The 16,187-nt window shown below is 53.9% G+C and overlaps 2 long non-coding RNA genes across 2 annotated transcripts; both read right to left on the minus strand.

Moving 5' to 3' along the window:
- Positions 1 to 586: 586 nt before the first annotated feature.
- LOC311198932 lies at positions 587 to 5,128 on the minus strand. Its single transcript, XR_014617725.1, has 5 exons — positions 4,861 to 5,128; positions 4,679 to 4,755; positions 2,591 to 2,828; positions 1,726 to 1,822; positions 587 to 875 (listed from the first exon to the last, which is right to left on the minus strand). It is a non-coding gene; the product is annotated as an uncharacterized lncRNA (long non-coding RNA).
- A 4,659-nt stretch (positions 5,129 to 9,787) lies between these two features.
- Positions 9,788 to 13,074, minus strand: LOC311198866. Its single transcript, XR_014617722.1, has 4 exons — positions 12,929 to 13,074; positions 12,747 to 12,823; positions 10,657 to 10,894; positions 9,788 to 9,885 (listed from the first exon to the last, which is right to left on the minus strand). It is a non-coding gene; the product is annotated as an uncharacterized lncRNA (long non-coding RNA).
- Positions 13,075 to 16,187: the final 3,113 nt, after the last annotated feature.

A 16,187-nucleotide genomic window follows, 5' to 3' on the forward strand; every position in this document is an offset into this window, starting at 1 on the left:
ACCTGCGCTCATTAACAACCCCCCATCTCCTCCAGCGAATTCAACCCCCCTCCCAACCCTACTGCGACCCCTCTGAGAGCCCTCGAACCCCACCCTGGCCCCTGACCCCCTAGAAGGCCCCCGAAGGAACCCCCAACACCCCAAAAATAGACCCTAGAGAGACCCCCCCAGAACCCCTCAGAGACACACCCCCCCCCAAAGAGCCCCCCCACGATCCCCTAAAAAGGCCCTTAGGGCCCCCCAACTCCCCAAAGAGCCCCCCCAAAAAACCCAGACCCCCCAAACAGACCCCATAAAGAACCCTAACCACCCCCCAAACAACCTGAGACTCCTTAAAGACGCCCCCAAGCCCCTCACATCCCCCCCAAAATGAGACCCCATAAAGATCCCCTCAAAGAACCCCACACCCCCCCTTAGAGAACCCCCCCCAAAAGCCCTAGACCCCACCAAAAAGAGACCCTGTAAAGACCCCATAGTCCCCCAAAAAGAGCCAACCGCCCTGACTCAGCTGCTGCCAGCCCCATCGATGGAAAGATGCCACAACAACAGTGGCCTTGGCCACGCTTTCTTGGAAACAACTGGTTCCCTCATCACCTCTGAATAATAAAAATTCTAAGGCATTTTACAACAATGTCCAATACAACAGTAAACTGCTGCCAAGTATAACCCAGAAAATTGTCAGCCGATTCTCCTCTGTCGAAACCGTTGCCAGCTTTGGGCTGCGATGCCTCCAAGGTTTGGTCACCTTCGTCTTCAGCCAACATTGCCAAGTCTCTTGGCTGTTCTTCTGGATCCCCTGGAAGAAGACTGGTGACTGCCTGGAGAAGTGACTCAATCTGCTCTTCTGTTAGTCTTTCCTCACTTTCTTCCACCATCTGCAGGTCAAAAACCAATACATTGTTATTCAATCCATACTTCCTTCCTCAGCTCCAAACAGGAAGACTCGGCCCCAGTAAATACTGCTTTCAATGGATGCAAGACGTAGCCTGAACTCATCACAAAAGCATTTTACAAAGTGGAACTCTTGTAATATTGATAACAACACAAAACAAAAAAGCTCCCTTGTTAGCCACGACAGCTGGCATGCCACAGTGAGACCCTGCTTCTGTTACAAGGAGAACACCACGCTCAGAACAGGCTTTCCTCCTAAAGCCTCTCAGCCTAAGAAAAACCAAACCAAAATACCCAAAGAATTCCCACAAACTAGAAACCCCCACAAAGCCCAAAAACCAAAGAAGCCACAAACCCCCATTAAAGACACACACAAACCCCAGACCCCACAAGAAAAGCTGCGGGAACTCAAAACACCACAGAAGCCCCTAGCCCTCCCCCAAACCCGCAACCCACAGAACCCCAAAGCCTTCAAAAGGCAGAGAACCAAAACCCCCCCTTAGAACCCCAGTTAAAAAAAACAAACCAACAGAAAAACCTCACAAGCCCACACTAACCCCACAAATCCCAGACCCTGTAAAAAAACCAACCCACCCAACCCCTATAGCCACAAAAACCAGGAAAAAAGAAAAAAAAATCAGTAAAACTACAAACACCTTACCAACCTCCTTGGCTCATTTTCTGAGAGGAGCCTGCACCAGCAGACAGACTAACACATTTTACTCCTAAACTCGGTTCTCTGCGTTCTTTCTCTGCCCCTTCTCTACATCCTTTTCTTTCAACTTCCTCTTCCTACCCACAAGGCTGTCTAAACCAATGGATAGAAACACTAACCCAGGTAACAGTACATCCAGTTCAGATAAAGGCAATGAAATCACCAGCGCCAATACTACGACCTTCTTACAGGTACCACAAGCTCCCAAGAACTCACCTGTAACAGGAAAAGAGGAGAAACCATAGAGACCTTAAATGCAATACGCCAAAACCCGAAAGAGACTTATTCTTGTATATTGAATGTTAAAATCACATGCATAATTACTGAATTCTTTACAGCTGAAAACATATTTTTAGAAGACGACCCTGACAGTCTACCTGCAACTGCTGCAAGATGTCTATAATAAACCCCCACAATTTTCTGTAATTAAAAAAAAAACAAAACAAAAAAAAAACCAGGAAAGAATGCAATCAATCATCCAGGTAATTCTGAGTTAACTGATGCCCTGAATGGGACAAGTCGAACCCAAGCTAACACCAGCCAGTTTACTGCAATGCTTGTCTAGCATACACGTATATAAATCAAAATGACATGTGGCTAGAGGCCAGGTGCAAAAAAAATAAGACATTTGCACACCACAGCAGACAACCTGCCGAGGGCCACGATATGATATGCTGCAGCAGAGTCTTGTGGCTGTTCGCTCAAACACGCTGGTGGAATAGTCTGCATAACCGGCCCTGGGCACGATTTACATGGGGTTTTCTAAGCTATGCCTGATGTGGCTAAGGGATTTTTACTGGGCAATCCTGGTTTAAGACCAGTCTCGGCTCCTAAGGAATGCCAGCCAACAAAGATGTTTTCAGCCGTTAACAAGAGGAACAGAAATCCAACGACGAGCTGCTGCTTTTAAAACGTGGAGTCATCATTGTGACAAATGGCACCACACAGATCTCTGTTAACACATTTGTAGACAAAGTGGAAGACCTGGGGTTGGGGACAGCTGTGCAACTCAGCCTTCATTTCCCGAGGGCAGGTATGCTCCGTCAGCTGCTGCCAGGTGTCGTCGACAACAAGAAACGGGCTGCACTCTGCCGGCTTGTCCACCTCGAACTTCTCAGCGCAGAGCTGGCGAACATCTTCGGTGCTTATAGACAGTCTCACCAGGAAAGATCTTTCCTGTACATCCACAGTACACTCCCTGGAACGCAACATGAAGGTGGTTCTGTAGAATGAGAAAACACACATCAGCAACTCAAAAACCCCAACAGCTGAAGCGTCAGCAACAAACCTGTCCCCACACTGAGACTCACCCCCGCGATTCCCACGCCCGACAGCCACCTCGCCAACTGCAATACTGGTGGCAAAACTGTGGCAAGCGGAACAGAAATTCCTAAGCCAACACCCTCCTTTCCTCATATTACACTCTAACCCTGCAATTACAGCCAAACAGGACTTGTCCTGCCGAGCAAAACCAGGAAACAAAATGCAGTGAGGCTAAGCAATGTCTGAGGCAGCAGGGTCGAGAGATGGTGCTGCTGCACTACTGCCACAAAACAGGCACCTCCTATGGCCGTGTCAGTCAGAAGGAATAAGAAAAAAGCCTCTGCCAGTGGCAGCAAACGGTGCTGATCCCCAAGTTACTGCGTGATAAGCCATCTGCATTCTTATGCTGCAGCACGCAAAGTGTTTTAGGGTGCTTCAGTCCAGTCAGGACACTTTCATTGCATTAAACCGGTGACAATCTGGGGTCCGAGCCCGATTTAACCGGCTTTCCCATGACAGCTTTTTTTCTTTTTTACAGTAAGGCTTAGAGGGAAGCAGAAAGAAAGCTTCCTCGGCAACATTAGGCTAAACCCTAATGGCAAAAGCCTCGTGGCAAAAGCTGGACCTTTTTTCTGTGTTGAAACTGACATGTTCTTACAACTCCAATAACATGGAAAAAGTCTAAGTGCACCCTACAAGGAAATGCAGTTCTACCTTTCAGAAAGCATTTAAAGAGGAAAAAAAACCAAGCAACAACTGGGGGAAAAGCAACCACAAACATCTTTTGAACACATGAACAAAGCAAGCTGCTGTAGTGTGCTTTTTTAAAAAAAAAAAGACATTAACTGTGGTTACAGACTGAAAAAGATACAATTAAAGGAAGTGGAAAAATGGCACAGTGAGAAAGACCTGTTTATCAACTCAGCGGGTGCCAATGTCTGTATGCTAAACCAATCAGGCACGCTAAATCACAATGGCAAAGATGTACATTGCACAAAAGCAAGCCAGCAAAAGCTACCATTGAGAAGGTGGTTCTACCACTTAAGTTCCAAGAAGCACTCTTATCTTTAACAAAGTATTTTTACAGCTTGCAAACTGAAACACTGAAGCTTTGCAGCAGCATTTAAACGAGGTCAGGACTGACCCTGACGAAACAGGGCCTATCCGTTTCTGTTACCGGGGTGAAGCAATTATGAAAAATCAGCCCTAGAGGAGGAAAATCAAGCTGCAGTTTTAGTTCCTAATGTATGTAACACACAGATGTTTTTAAAAGCACGCGCTTTAGACAGACGGGACTGCTTCGAGAAGAGGCTGAAGCTCCCACAAGCACTCCTAACATATACTAAGTATCAAAGTTATTTATGGAGCGGCAGAAAATTGTACTCAATCATCCTCACAATATGGCATTTTTTGCCTTTTCATCCTAGAGACGGAGGGAGGATGAAGGCCTTCCGGGGTCCGAGAGCTGATAAAACTGCAGGAGCCCATCACAAGTGTAGCTACCACATTGTTAAGTCACGATGACTCCCCCTGCTCGATCGAAAATATCTCACCTCATAAGGCAGAGTCCATCAGTAGATTCCCAGGTCACACAGGCCTGCACTCTGCGAGCTGAACAGCTTTCTGTACTTCCACTTTACAGCGGAACCATGAGACTCTCTTGTTATGCTACTGATGTTGCCAACTTTAGGACCACCCTTGGATGGATTTCTACTCCAACAATGTCATCAAAATCTGCGCTGTGAAGAAGAACCCACCTTCCCTAGTCCTTTGCTTCATTTTAAGAAAAATAAACGAATGACAGGTTACCTTCTCCATGCAGAAAACACAGATCCATCGATTCCACCACGTACTCAACTTCAGTATCCAGCTCCAGCATGTCACACCTACTCACCCAGTGTGATAACACAGTCAAGAAGTCATCATTTTCATTCAGCCTCCCTGAGACAAAGGGAATAGAGACAGTCAGAGACAAACTGCGCTTTCCTTACCAGCCTCACCGTTTGAAAGGAAAGTGTTGCTTCGCTGCCTTCGCTGAGAAGTACATCTGTATTACTCTAGATCCTCCTGTAACCAGTGCGCAGCAAAGTGGGTGTCACCTGACACTGGCTGGACAGGACGCCAATGCCAGCTTCGTCCCATACTCTCTAGCGAGCGCAAATCCGACGATGCACACTTTGAGGCGTGCTCTCCTCAGGCAGCAACTCTGTCTTCTACAGGATCTGCTGGAGATGCCCCTCGTTTCATGAACTGCTGCCAACAGCACCTGCATTTATGGAGAATAAAGCATATTCAAGGGCCAGCTTGCTGCCTGGGACAGTGAGATATAGAATGAAAAAAAAAAAAAAAAGAACACCAGACAACAGGCTAGAGAAATTGTTGGAGAAAACAAGACAGGTGCAGATCACGACAAAGAGATGGAAAAGGAAAGTAACTGCAGTGGCCTGCAGGACAGAGATGGAAGACGAAAAAAGGAGGAAGAGAAAGCAGGAAAAAAGCACAGAGAGAAAAAGAAAAGGGAGAGGGAGATGAAGAAAGAGAAAGGGAGAGAAGAAAAGGGAGCAGGACAGTAGAATAGAGAAGTACAGGCAAGGGGAAAAAAAAAAAAAATCAGAGGAGTAGTAAGAAAGGGCAGGGGTCAGTGGAGGGCTGGGAAGGACCAAGACTCACAAGAAGGACAACAGGTTCTGGATGGGTAACCACCCAACTCTTAAACTTTTGGGGACTTAATGGGTACAAGGTATCCAAGAAGAAAGCTCAAATAGCAAGCCAAACAGTAATGTCTCCAATGGGCTTGGACATTTCACAAGGGCAACAAAGGCTGACAAGGAAACAAAAGGCAGAGCAGAACCTGTGCTCCATTTTCATTTACCATAAAAAATTATAGAAACCCCGCGAGCCACGGAACCCCCAAAAACCCAATTAAAACCACAAAAGAAACCCAAACCAGAAAACCAACAAAAGACCAGAGCAAAATAACCACCGAGCCGAAGAAACCAGCAAACCCGGAAACCCCAGACACCACAAGAACCCCCGATAACCACTGAACGCCACAGCAGCCACAAGAGAAGCCCTAAGCCCTCCTCTGCCAAAACAGCCCCGCGAGACAGAAAACCCACAAGCCGCAACTAGAGAGAGACACAGACCCACGCAAACCCCCAAATCCCCCCAAACCTGCCAGCCCCGCGGCCCGGACACGCTCAGACTGACCGGAAGAGTCCAGTCGCGCCCCGCCCCGCCGGCCCCTTCGGTGCCCCGTGTCTCCCGTGCCGGCTGCTCGGGGAACGGGAGCTCTGGCCCGGCCGCACCCCCAAGCCCCCGCCGCGACCCCCTCCGCGCACTGCCCGCGCGGCGCGGAGCCCCCCCTCCCGGCCCAGACACCCCGCCGGACGCCGCGGAGACACGTCCCGGCACGGACCGGCGCCGGCAGAAGGCCGGCCGCGGCTGGGGGGGGGGGGGGTGGAAGGCGCGGCGCCTCGCCGCCCGCGCGCCCCGCACCGACCCCCGGCCCGCCGCGACCACTCGCGCCGCGACCCGCCGACCGCCCGGCCCCGGCCGACCCCGCGACGGGCGGCGGAACCGGAGCCTCACCGGGAGGGAGCGCCGGCATCCCGACGGGCCCCCTCATCGCCCCGGAAAGCACGGGCAGGCTCCTCGTGGCAGCTCCGCGGTTATACTGCCCGGAAAGGAGCGGGGCATGCCGGGATATACTCCCCCGGAAAGGAGCGGGGCATGCCGGGATATACTCCCCCGCAAGGGAGCGGGGCATGGCGGCGCCCATCTCCGTGCGGCTCCGGCGGAAAAATGGCCGCCGGAGGACTTCCGGGCATGGCGGCGCCCATCTCCGTACGGCTCCGGCGGTTAAATGGCGACCGAGGGGCTTACGGGCATGGCGGCGCCCATCTCCGTGCGGCTCCGGCGGAAAAATGGCCGCCGGGGGGCTTCCGGGCATGGCGGCGCCCATCTCCGTGCGGCTCCGGCGGTTAAAAGGCGGCCGGGGGGCTTCCGGGCATGGCGGCGCCCATCTCCGTGCGGCTACGGCGGAAAAATGGCCGCCGGGGGGCTTCCGGGCATGGCGGCGCCCATCTCCGTGCGGCTCCGGCGGTTAAAAGGCGGCCGGGGGGCTTCCGAGCATGGCGGCGCCCATCTCCGTGCGGCTCCGACGGAAAAATGGCCGCCGGGGGGCTTCCGGGCCCCCGTTTGGGGGCGCGAGCTTGGGGGGGGGCTACACAGCACAGCTGCCCCGTTCGGGAAGCTAAGCAGGGACCAGTTCGGTCAGCGCCCGGATGGGCGACCTCCCCCCGTCTTCGAATCCCCGCACCTAACAGTGCCCCCGCCACGTGCGCCCCTCCTCCCAAAATCTGACCCCCCCCGAGGGAGTCCCATCACCTTCGAGGGTTCCCCGGACCTGACAGTGCCCCGGCCGACCCCGCGACGGGCGAAGGAAACCCCGCCTCACCGGGAGGGAACTTTCGGAACGCTGCGGCTTCCGTGCGCTGCGCCACCCGGGCGCAGTACCGCTGCGTGTCCGCAAGGCGGCAGCACCGAGTGATCCCGCGAGGGGGGGGGGCGGGGGGGGTACCGGCGCCTCTCCGGGAGGGAGCGTCCGGTGACCTCACAGCTTCCCCGTCCGGGAAGCTAAGCAGGTACCAGCTCGGTCAGCGCCCGGATGGGCGACCTCACCCCGTCTTCGAATCCCCGCACATGACAGTGACACCCCCCCCCGCGCGCCCCCTCCCAAAATCTGCCCCCCCGAGGGAGTCCCATCGCCTTCGGGGGTTCCCCGGACCTGACAGTGCCCCGGCCGACCCCGCGACGGGCGGCGGAACCCCCCCCTCACCGGGAGGGAGCGGCCGCCCCGCAATGGCGGGGTCCCTCGTTAAAGCGCCCTGCCGCTCGCGCTGCGCCGCCCGGCCGCAGTCCGCACGCAGCGGGCTCTGCGCGCACCCGCGCAGGAACGCGGCGAGTGTGCACGGAGGCAGCAGAACGCGGCGGCTTCCGGGCGCAGTACCGCTGCGTGTCCGCAAGGCGGCAGCACCGAGGACCCCCGTGTTCGAATCCCCGCTCGGGCCTTTCCGCCAGTGCTCGGGCCTTTCCGCCAGTGCTCGTATCTCTCCGCCTCTGCTCGTATCTCTCCGCCTCTGCTCGGCCCTTTTCGGCTCCCCCTGCCCCACTAATTACCCGTCTGCCGCTGACCTGCGCTCATTAACAACCCCCCATCTCCTCCAGCGAATTCAACCCCCCTCCCAACCCTACTGCGACCCCTCTGAGAGCCCTCGAACCCCACCCTGGCCCCTGACCCCCTAGAAGGCCCCCGAAGGAACCCCCAACACCCCAAAAATAGACCCTAGAGAGACCCCCCCAGAACCCCTCAGAGACACACCCCCCCCCAAAGAGCCCCCCCACGATCCCCTAAAAAGGCCCTTAGGGCCCCCCAACTCCCCAAAGAGCCCCCCCAAAAAACCCAGACCCCCCAAACAGACCCCATAAAGAACCCTAACCACCCCCCAAACAACCTGAGACTCCTTAAAGACGCCCCCAAGCCCCTCACATCCCCCCCAAAATGAGACCCCATAAAGATCCCCTCAAAGAACCCCACACCCCCCCTTAGAGAACCCCCCCCAAAAGCCCTAGACCCCACCAAAAAGAGACCCTGTAAAGACCCCATAGTCCCCCAAAAAGAGCCAACCGCCCTGACTCAGCTGCTGCCAGCCCCATCGATGGAAAGATGCCACAACAACAGTGGCCTTGGCCACGCTTTCTTGGAAACAACTGGTTCCCTCATCACCTCTGAATAATAAAAATTCTAAGGCATTTTACAACAATGTCCAATACAACAGTAAACTGCTGCCAAGTATAACCCAGAAAATTGTCAGCCGATTCTCCTCTGTCGAAACCGTTGCCAGCTTTGGGCTGCGATGCCTCCAAGGTTTGGTCACCTTCGTCTTCAGCCAACATTGCCAAGTCTCTTGGCTGTTCTTCTGGATCCCCTGGAAGAAGACTGGTGACTGCCTGGAGAAGTGACTCAATCTGCTCTTCTGTTAGTCTTTCCTCACTTTCTTCCACCATCTGCAGGTCAAAAACCAATACATTGTTATTCAATCCATACTTCCTTCCTCAGCTCCAAACAGGAAGACTCGGCCCCAGTAAATACTGCTTTCAATGGATGCAAGACGTAGCCTGAACTCATCACAAAAGCATTTTACAAAGTGGAACTCTTGTAATATTGATAACAACACAAAACAAAAAAGCTCCCTTGTTAGCCACGACAGCTGGCATGCCACAGTGAGACCCTGCTTCTGTTACAAGGAGAACACCACGCTCAGAACAGGCTTTCCTCCTAAAGCCTCTCAGCCTAAGAAAAACCAAACCAAAATACCCAAAGAATTCCCACAAACTAGAAACCCCCACAAAGCCCAAAAACCAAAGAAGCCACAAACCCCCATTAAAGACACACACAAACCCCAGACCCCACAAGAAAAGCTGCGGGAACTCAAAACACCACAGAAGCCCCTAGCCCTCCCCCAAACCCGCAACCCACAGAACCCCAAAGCCTTCAAAAGGCAGAGAACCAAAACCCCCCCTTAGAACCCCAGTTAAAAAAAACAAACCAACAGAAAAACCTCACAAGCCCACACTAACCCCACAAATCCCAGACCCTGTAAAAAAACCAACCCACCCAACCCCTATAGCCACAAAAACCAGGAAAAAAGAAAAAAAAATCAGTAAAACTACAAACACCTTACCAACCTCCTTGGCTCATTTTCTGAGAGGAGCCTGCACCAGCAGACAGACTAACACATTTTACTCCTAAACTCGGTTCTCTGCGTTCTTTCTCTGCCCCTTCTCTACATCCTTTTCTTTCAACTTCCTCTTCCTACCCACAAGGCTGTCTAAACCAATGGATAGAAACACTAACCCAGGTAACAGTACATCCAGTTCAGATAAAGGCAATGAAATCACCAGCGCCAATACTACGACCTTCTTACAGGTACCACAAGCTCCCAAGAACTCACCTGTAACAGGAAAAGAGGAGAAACCATAGAGACCTTAAATGCAATACGCCAAAACCCGAAAGAGACTTATTCTTGTATATTGAATGTTAAAATCACATGCATAATTACTGAATTCTTTACAGCTGAAAAAATATTTTTAGAAGACGACCCTGACAGTCTACCTGCAACTGCTGCAAGATGTCTATAATAAACCCCCACAATTTTCTGTAATTAAAAACAAACAAACAAAAAAAAAAACAAACCAGGAAAGAATGCAATCAATCATCCAGGTAATTCTGAGTTAACTGATGCCCTGAATGGGACAAGTCGAACCCAAGCTAACACCAGCCAGTTTACTGCAATGCTTGTCTAGCATACACATATATAAATCAAAATGACATGTGGCTAGAGGCCAGGTGCAAAAAGAATAAGACATTTGCACACCACAGCAGACAACCTGCCGAGGGCCACGATATGATATGCTGCAGCAGAGTCTTGTGGCTGTTCGCTCAAACACGCTGGTGGAATAGTCTGCATAACCGGCCCTGGGCACGATTTACATGGGGTTTTCTAAGCTATGCCTGATGTGGCTAAGGGATTTTTACTGGGCAATCCTGGTTTAAGACCAGTCTCGGCTCCTAAGGAATGCCAGCCAACAAAGATGTTTTCAGCCGTTAACAAGAGGAACAGAAATCCAACGACGAGCTGCTGCTTTTAAAACGTGGAGTCATCATTGTGACAAATGGCACCACACAGATCTCTGTTAACACATTTGTAGACAAAGTGGAAGACCTGGGGTTGGGGACAGCTGTGCAACTCAGCCTTCATTTCCCGAGGGCAGGTATGCTCCGTCAGCTGCTGCCAGGTGTCGTCGACAACAAGAAACGGGCTGCACTCTGCCGGCTTGTCCACCTCGAACTTCTCAGCGCAGAGCTGGCGAACATCTTCGGTGCTTATAGACAGTCTCACCAGGAAAGATCTTTCCTGTACATCCACAGTACACTCCCTGGAACGCAACATGAAGGTGGTTCTGTAGAATGAGAAAACACACATCAGCAACTCAAAAACCCCAACAGCTGAAGCGTCAGCAACAAACCTGTCCCCACACTGAGACTCACCCCCGCGATTCCCACGCCCGACAGCCACCTCGCCAACTGCAATACTGGTGGCAAAACTGTGGCAAGCGGAACAGAAATTCCTAAGCCAACACCCTCCTTTCCTCATATTACACTCTAACCCTGCAATTACAGCCAAACAGGACTTGTCCTGCCGAGCAAAACCAGGAAACAAAATGCAGTGAGGCTAAGCAATGTCTGAGGCAGCAGGGTCGAGAGATGGTGCTGCTGCACTACTGCCACAAAACAGGCACCTCCTATGGCCGTGTCAGTCAGAAGGAATAAGAAAAAAGCCTCTGCCAGTGGCAGCAAACGGTGCTGATCCCCAAGTTACTGCGTGATAAGCCATCTGCATTCTTATGCTGCAGCACGCAAAGTGTTTTAGGGTGCTTCAGTCCAGTCAGGACACTTTCATTGCATTAAACCGGTGACAATCTGGGGTCCGAGCCCGATTTAACCGGCTTTCCCATGACAGCTTTTTTTCTTTTTTACAGTAAGGCTTAGAGGGAAGCAGAAAGAAAGCTTCCTCGGCAACATTAGGCTAAACCCTAATGGCAAAAGCCTCGTGGCAAAAGCTGGACCTTTTTTCTGTGTTGAAACTGACATGTTCTTACAACTCCGATAACATGGAAAAAGTCTAAGTGCACCCTACAAGGAAATGCAGTTCTACCTTTCAGAAAGCATTTAAAGAGGAAAAAAAAACAAGCAACAACTGGGGGAAAAGCAACCACAAACATCTTTTGAACACATGAACAAAGCAAGCTGCTGTAGTGTGCTTTTTTTAAAAAAAAAAAAGACATTAACTGTGGTTACAGACTGAAAAAGATACAATTAAAGGAAGTGGAAAAATGGCACAGTGAGAAAGACCTGTTTATCAACTCAGCGGGTGCCAATGTCTGTATGCTAAACCAATCAGGCACGCTAAATCACAATGGCAAAGATGTACATTGCACAAAAGCAAGCCAGCAAAAGCTACCATTGAGAAGGCGGTTCTACCACTTAAGTTCCAAGAAGCACTCTTATCTTTAACAAAGTATTTTTACAGCTTGCAAACTGAAACACTGAAGCTTTGCAGCAGCATTTAAACGAGGTCAGGACTGACCCTGACGAAACAGGGCCTATCCGTTTCTGTTACCGGGGTGAAGCAATTATGAAAAATCAGCCCTAGAGGAGGAAAATCAAGCTGCAGTTTTAGTTCCTAATGTATGTAACACACAGATGTTTTTAAAAGCACGCGCTTTAGACAGACGGGACTGCTTCGAGAAGAGGCTGAAGCTCCCACAAGCACTCCTAACATATACTAAGTATCAAAGTTATTTATGGAGCGGCAGAAAATTGTACTCAATCATCCTCACAATATGGCATGTTTTGCCTTTTCATCCTAGAGACGGAGGGAGGATGAAGGCCTTCCGGGGTCCGAGAGCTGATAAAACTGCAGGAGCCCATCACAAGTGTAGCTACCACATTGTTAAGTCACGATGACTCCCCCTGCTCGATCGAAAATATCTCACCTCATAAGGCAGAGTCCATCAGTAGATTCCCAGGTCACACAGGCCTGCACTCTGCGAGCTGAACAGCTTTCTGTACTTCCACTTTACAGCGGAACCATGAGACTCTCTTGTTATGCTACTGATGTTGCCAACTTTAGGACCACCCTTGGATGGATTTCTACTCCAACAATGTCATCAAAATCTGCGCTGTGAAGAAGAACCCACCTTCCCTAGTCCTTTGCTTCATTTTAAGAAAAATAAACGAATGACAGGTTACCTTCTCCATGCAGAAAACACAGATCCATCGATTCCACCACGTACTCAACTTCAGTATCCAGCTCCAGCATGTCACACCTACTCACCCAGTGTGATAACACAGTCAAGAAGTCATCATTTTCATTCAGCCTCCCTGAGACAAAGGGAATAGAGACAGTCAGAGACAAACTGCGCTTTCCTTACCAGCCTCACCGTTTGAAAGGAAAGTGTTGCTTCGCTGCCTTCGCTGAGAAGTACATCTGTATTACTCTAGATCCTCCTGTAACCAGTGCGCAGCAAAGTGGGTGTCACCTGACACTGGCTGGACAGGACGCCAATGCCAGCTTCGTCCCATACTCTCTAGCGAGCGCAAATCCGACGATGCACACTTTGAGGCGTGCTCTCCTCAGGCAGCAACTCTGTCTTCTACAGGATCTGCTGGAGATGCCCCTCGTTTCATGAACTGCTGCCAACAGCACCTGCATTTATGGAGAATAAAGCATATTCAAGGGCCAGCTTGCTGCCTGGGACAGTGAGATATAGAATGAAAAAAAAAAAAAAGAACACCAGACAACAGGCTAGAGAAATTTTTGGAGAAAACAAGACAGGTGCAGATCACGACAAAGAGATGGAAAAGGAAAGTAACTGCAGTGGCCTGCAGGACAGAGATGGAAGACGAAAAAAGGAGGAAGAGAAAGCAGGAAAAAAGCACAGAGAGAAAAAGAAAAGGGAGAGGGAGATGAAGAAAGAGAAAGGGAGAGAAGAAAAGGGAGCAGGACAGTACAATAGAGAAGTACAGGCAAGGGGAAAAAAAAAAAAAATCAGAGGAGTAGTAAGAAAGGGCAGGGGTCAGTGGAGGGCTGGGAAGGACCAAGACTCACAAGAAGGACAACAGGTTCTGGATGGGTAACCACCCAACTCTTAAACTTTTGGGGACTTAATGGGTACAAGGTATCCAAGAAGAAAGCTCAAATAGCAAGCCAAACAGTAATGTCTCCAATGGGCTTGGACATTTCACAAGGGCAACAAAGGCTGACAAGGAAACAAAAGGCAGAGCAGAACCTGTGCTCCATTTTCATTTACCATAAAAAATTATAGAAACCCTGCGAGCCACGGAACCCCCAAAAACCCAATTAAAACCACAAAAGAAACCCAAACCAGAAAACCAACAAAAGACCAGAGCAAAATAACCACCGAGCCGAAGAAACCAGCAAACCCGGAAACCCCAGACACCACAAGAACCCCCGATAACCACTGAACGCCACAGCAGCCACAAGAGAAGCCCTAAGCCCTCCTCTGCCAAAAGAGCCCCGCGAGACAGAAAACCCACAAGCCGCAACTAGAGAGAGACACAGACCCACGCAAACCCCCAAATCCCCCCAAACCTGCCAGCCCCGCGGCCCGGACACGCTCAGACTGACCGGAAGAGCCCAGTCGCGCCCCGCCCCGCCGGCCCCTTCGGTGCCCCGTGTCTCCCGTGCCGGCTGCTCGGGGAACGGGAGCTCTGGCCCGGCCGCACCCCCAAGCCCCCGCCGCGACCCCCTCCGCGCACTGCCCGCGCGGCGCGGAGCCCCCCCTCCCGGCCCGGACACCCCGCCGGACGCCGCGGAGACACGTCCCGGCACGGACCGGCGCCGGCAGAAGGCCGGCCGCGGCTGGGGGGGGGTGGAAGGCGCGGCGCCTCGCCGCCCGCGCGCCCCGCACCGACCCCCGGCCCGCCGCGACCACTCGCGCCGCGACCCGCCGACCGCCCGGCCCCGGCCGACCCCGCGACGGGCGGCGGAACCGGAGCCTCACCGGGAGGGAGCGCCGGCATCCCGACGGGCCCCCTCATCGCCCCGGAAAGCACGGGCAGGCTCCTCGTGGCAGCTCCGCGGTTATACTGCCCGGAAAGGAGCGGGGCATGCCGGGATATACTGCCCCGGAAAGGAGCGGGGCATGCCGGGATATACTCCCCCGCAAGGGAGCGGGGCATGCCGGGATACGTTCCAGTGCGGCTCCGGCGGAAAAATGGCCGCCGGAGGACTTCCGGGCATGGCGGCGCCCATCTCCGTGCGGCTCCGGCGGTTAAATGGCGACCGAGGGGCTTACGGGCATGGCGGCGCCCATCTCCGTGCGGCTCCGGCGGAAAAATGGCCGCCGGGGGGCTTCCGGGCATGGCGGCGCCCATCTCCGTACGGCTCCGGCGGTTAAATGGCGACCGAGGGGCTTACGGGCATGGCGGCGCCCACCTCCGTGCGGCTACGGCGGAAAAATGGCCGCCGGGGGGCTTCCGGGCATGGCGGCGCCCATCTCCGTGCGGCTTCGCCGGTTAAAAGGCGGCCGGTGGGCCTTCCGGGCATGGCGGCGCCCATCTCCGTGCGGCTCCGGCGGAAAAATGGCCGCCGGGGGGCTTCCGGGCATGGCGGCGCCCATCTCCGTGCGGCTACGGCGGTTAAATGGCGACCGAGGAGCTTACGGGCATGGCGGCGCCCATCTCCGTGCGGCTACGGCGGAAAAATGGCCGCCGGAGGACTTCCGGGCATGGCGGCGCCCATCTCCGTACGGCTCCGGCGGTTAAAAGGCGGCCGGGGGGCTTCCGGGCATGGCGGCGCCCATCTCCGTGCGGCTACGGCGGAAAAATGGCCGCCGGGGGGCTTCCGGGCATGGCGGCGCCCATCTCCGTGCGGCTCCGGCGGTTAAAAGGCGGCCGGGGGGCTTCCGAGCATGGCGGCGCCCATCTCCGTGCGGCTCCGACGGAAAAATGGCCGCCGGGGGGCTTCCGGGCCCCCGTTTGGGGGCGCGAGCTTGGGGGGGGCTACACAGCACAGCTGCCCCGTTCGGGAAGCTAAGCAGGTACCAGCTCGGTCAGCGCCCGGATGGGCGACCTCACCCCGTCTTCGAATCCCCGCACATGACAGTGACCCGCCCCCCCCCCCCGCGCGCCCCCTCCCAAAATCTGCCCCCCCGAGGGAGTCCCATCACCTTCGAGGGTTCCCCGGACCTGACAGTGCCCCGGCCGACCCCGCGACGGGCGAAGGAAACCCCGCCTCACCGGGAGGGAACTTTCGGAACGCTGCGGCTTCCGTGCGCTGCGCCACCCGGGCGCAGTACCGCTGCGCGTCCGCAAGGCGGCAGCACCGAGCGATCCCGCGAGGTGGGGGGGGGGGTACCGGCGCCTCTCCGGGAGGGAGCGTCCGGTGACCTCACAGCTTCCCCGTCCGGGAAGCTAAGCAGGTACCAGCTCGGTCAGCGCCCGGATGGGCGACCTCACCCCGTCTTCGAATCCCCGCACATGACAGTGACCCCCCCCCCCGCGCGCCCCCTCCCAAAATCTGCCCCCCCGAGGGAGTCCCATCGCCTTCGGGGGTTCCCCGGACCTGACAGTGCCCCGGCCGACCCCGCGACGGGCGGCGGAACCCCCCCCTCACCGGGAGGGAGCGGCCGCCCCGCAATGGCGGCGTCCCTCGTTAAAGCGCCCTGC

The sequence above is a fragment of the Gallinula chloropus genome (genome assembly GCF_964237585.1).
Source record: "Gallinula chloropus genome assembly, chromosome: 19".
Classification (NCBI taxonomy): Eukaryota; Metazoa; Chordata; class Aves; order Gruiformes; family Rallidae; genus Gallinula; species Gallinula chloropus.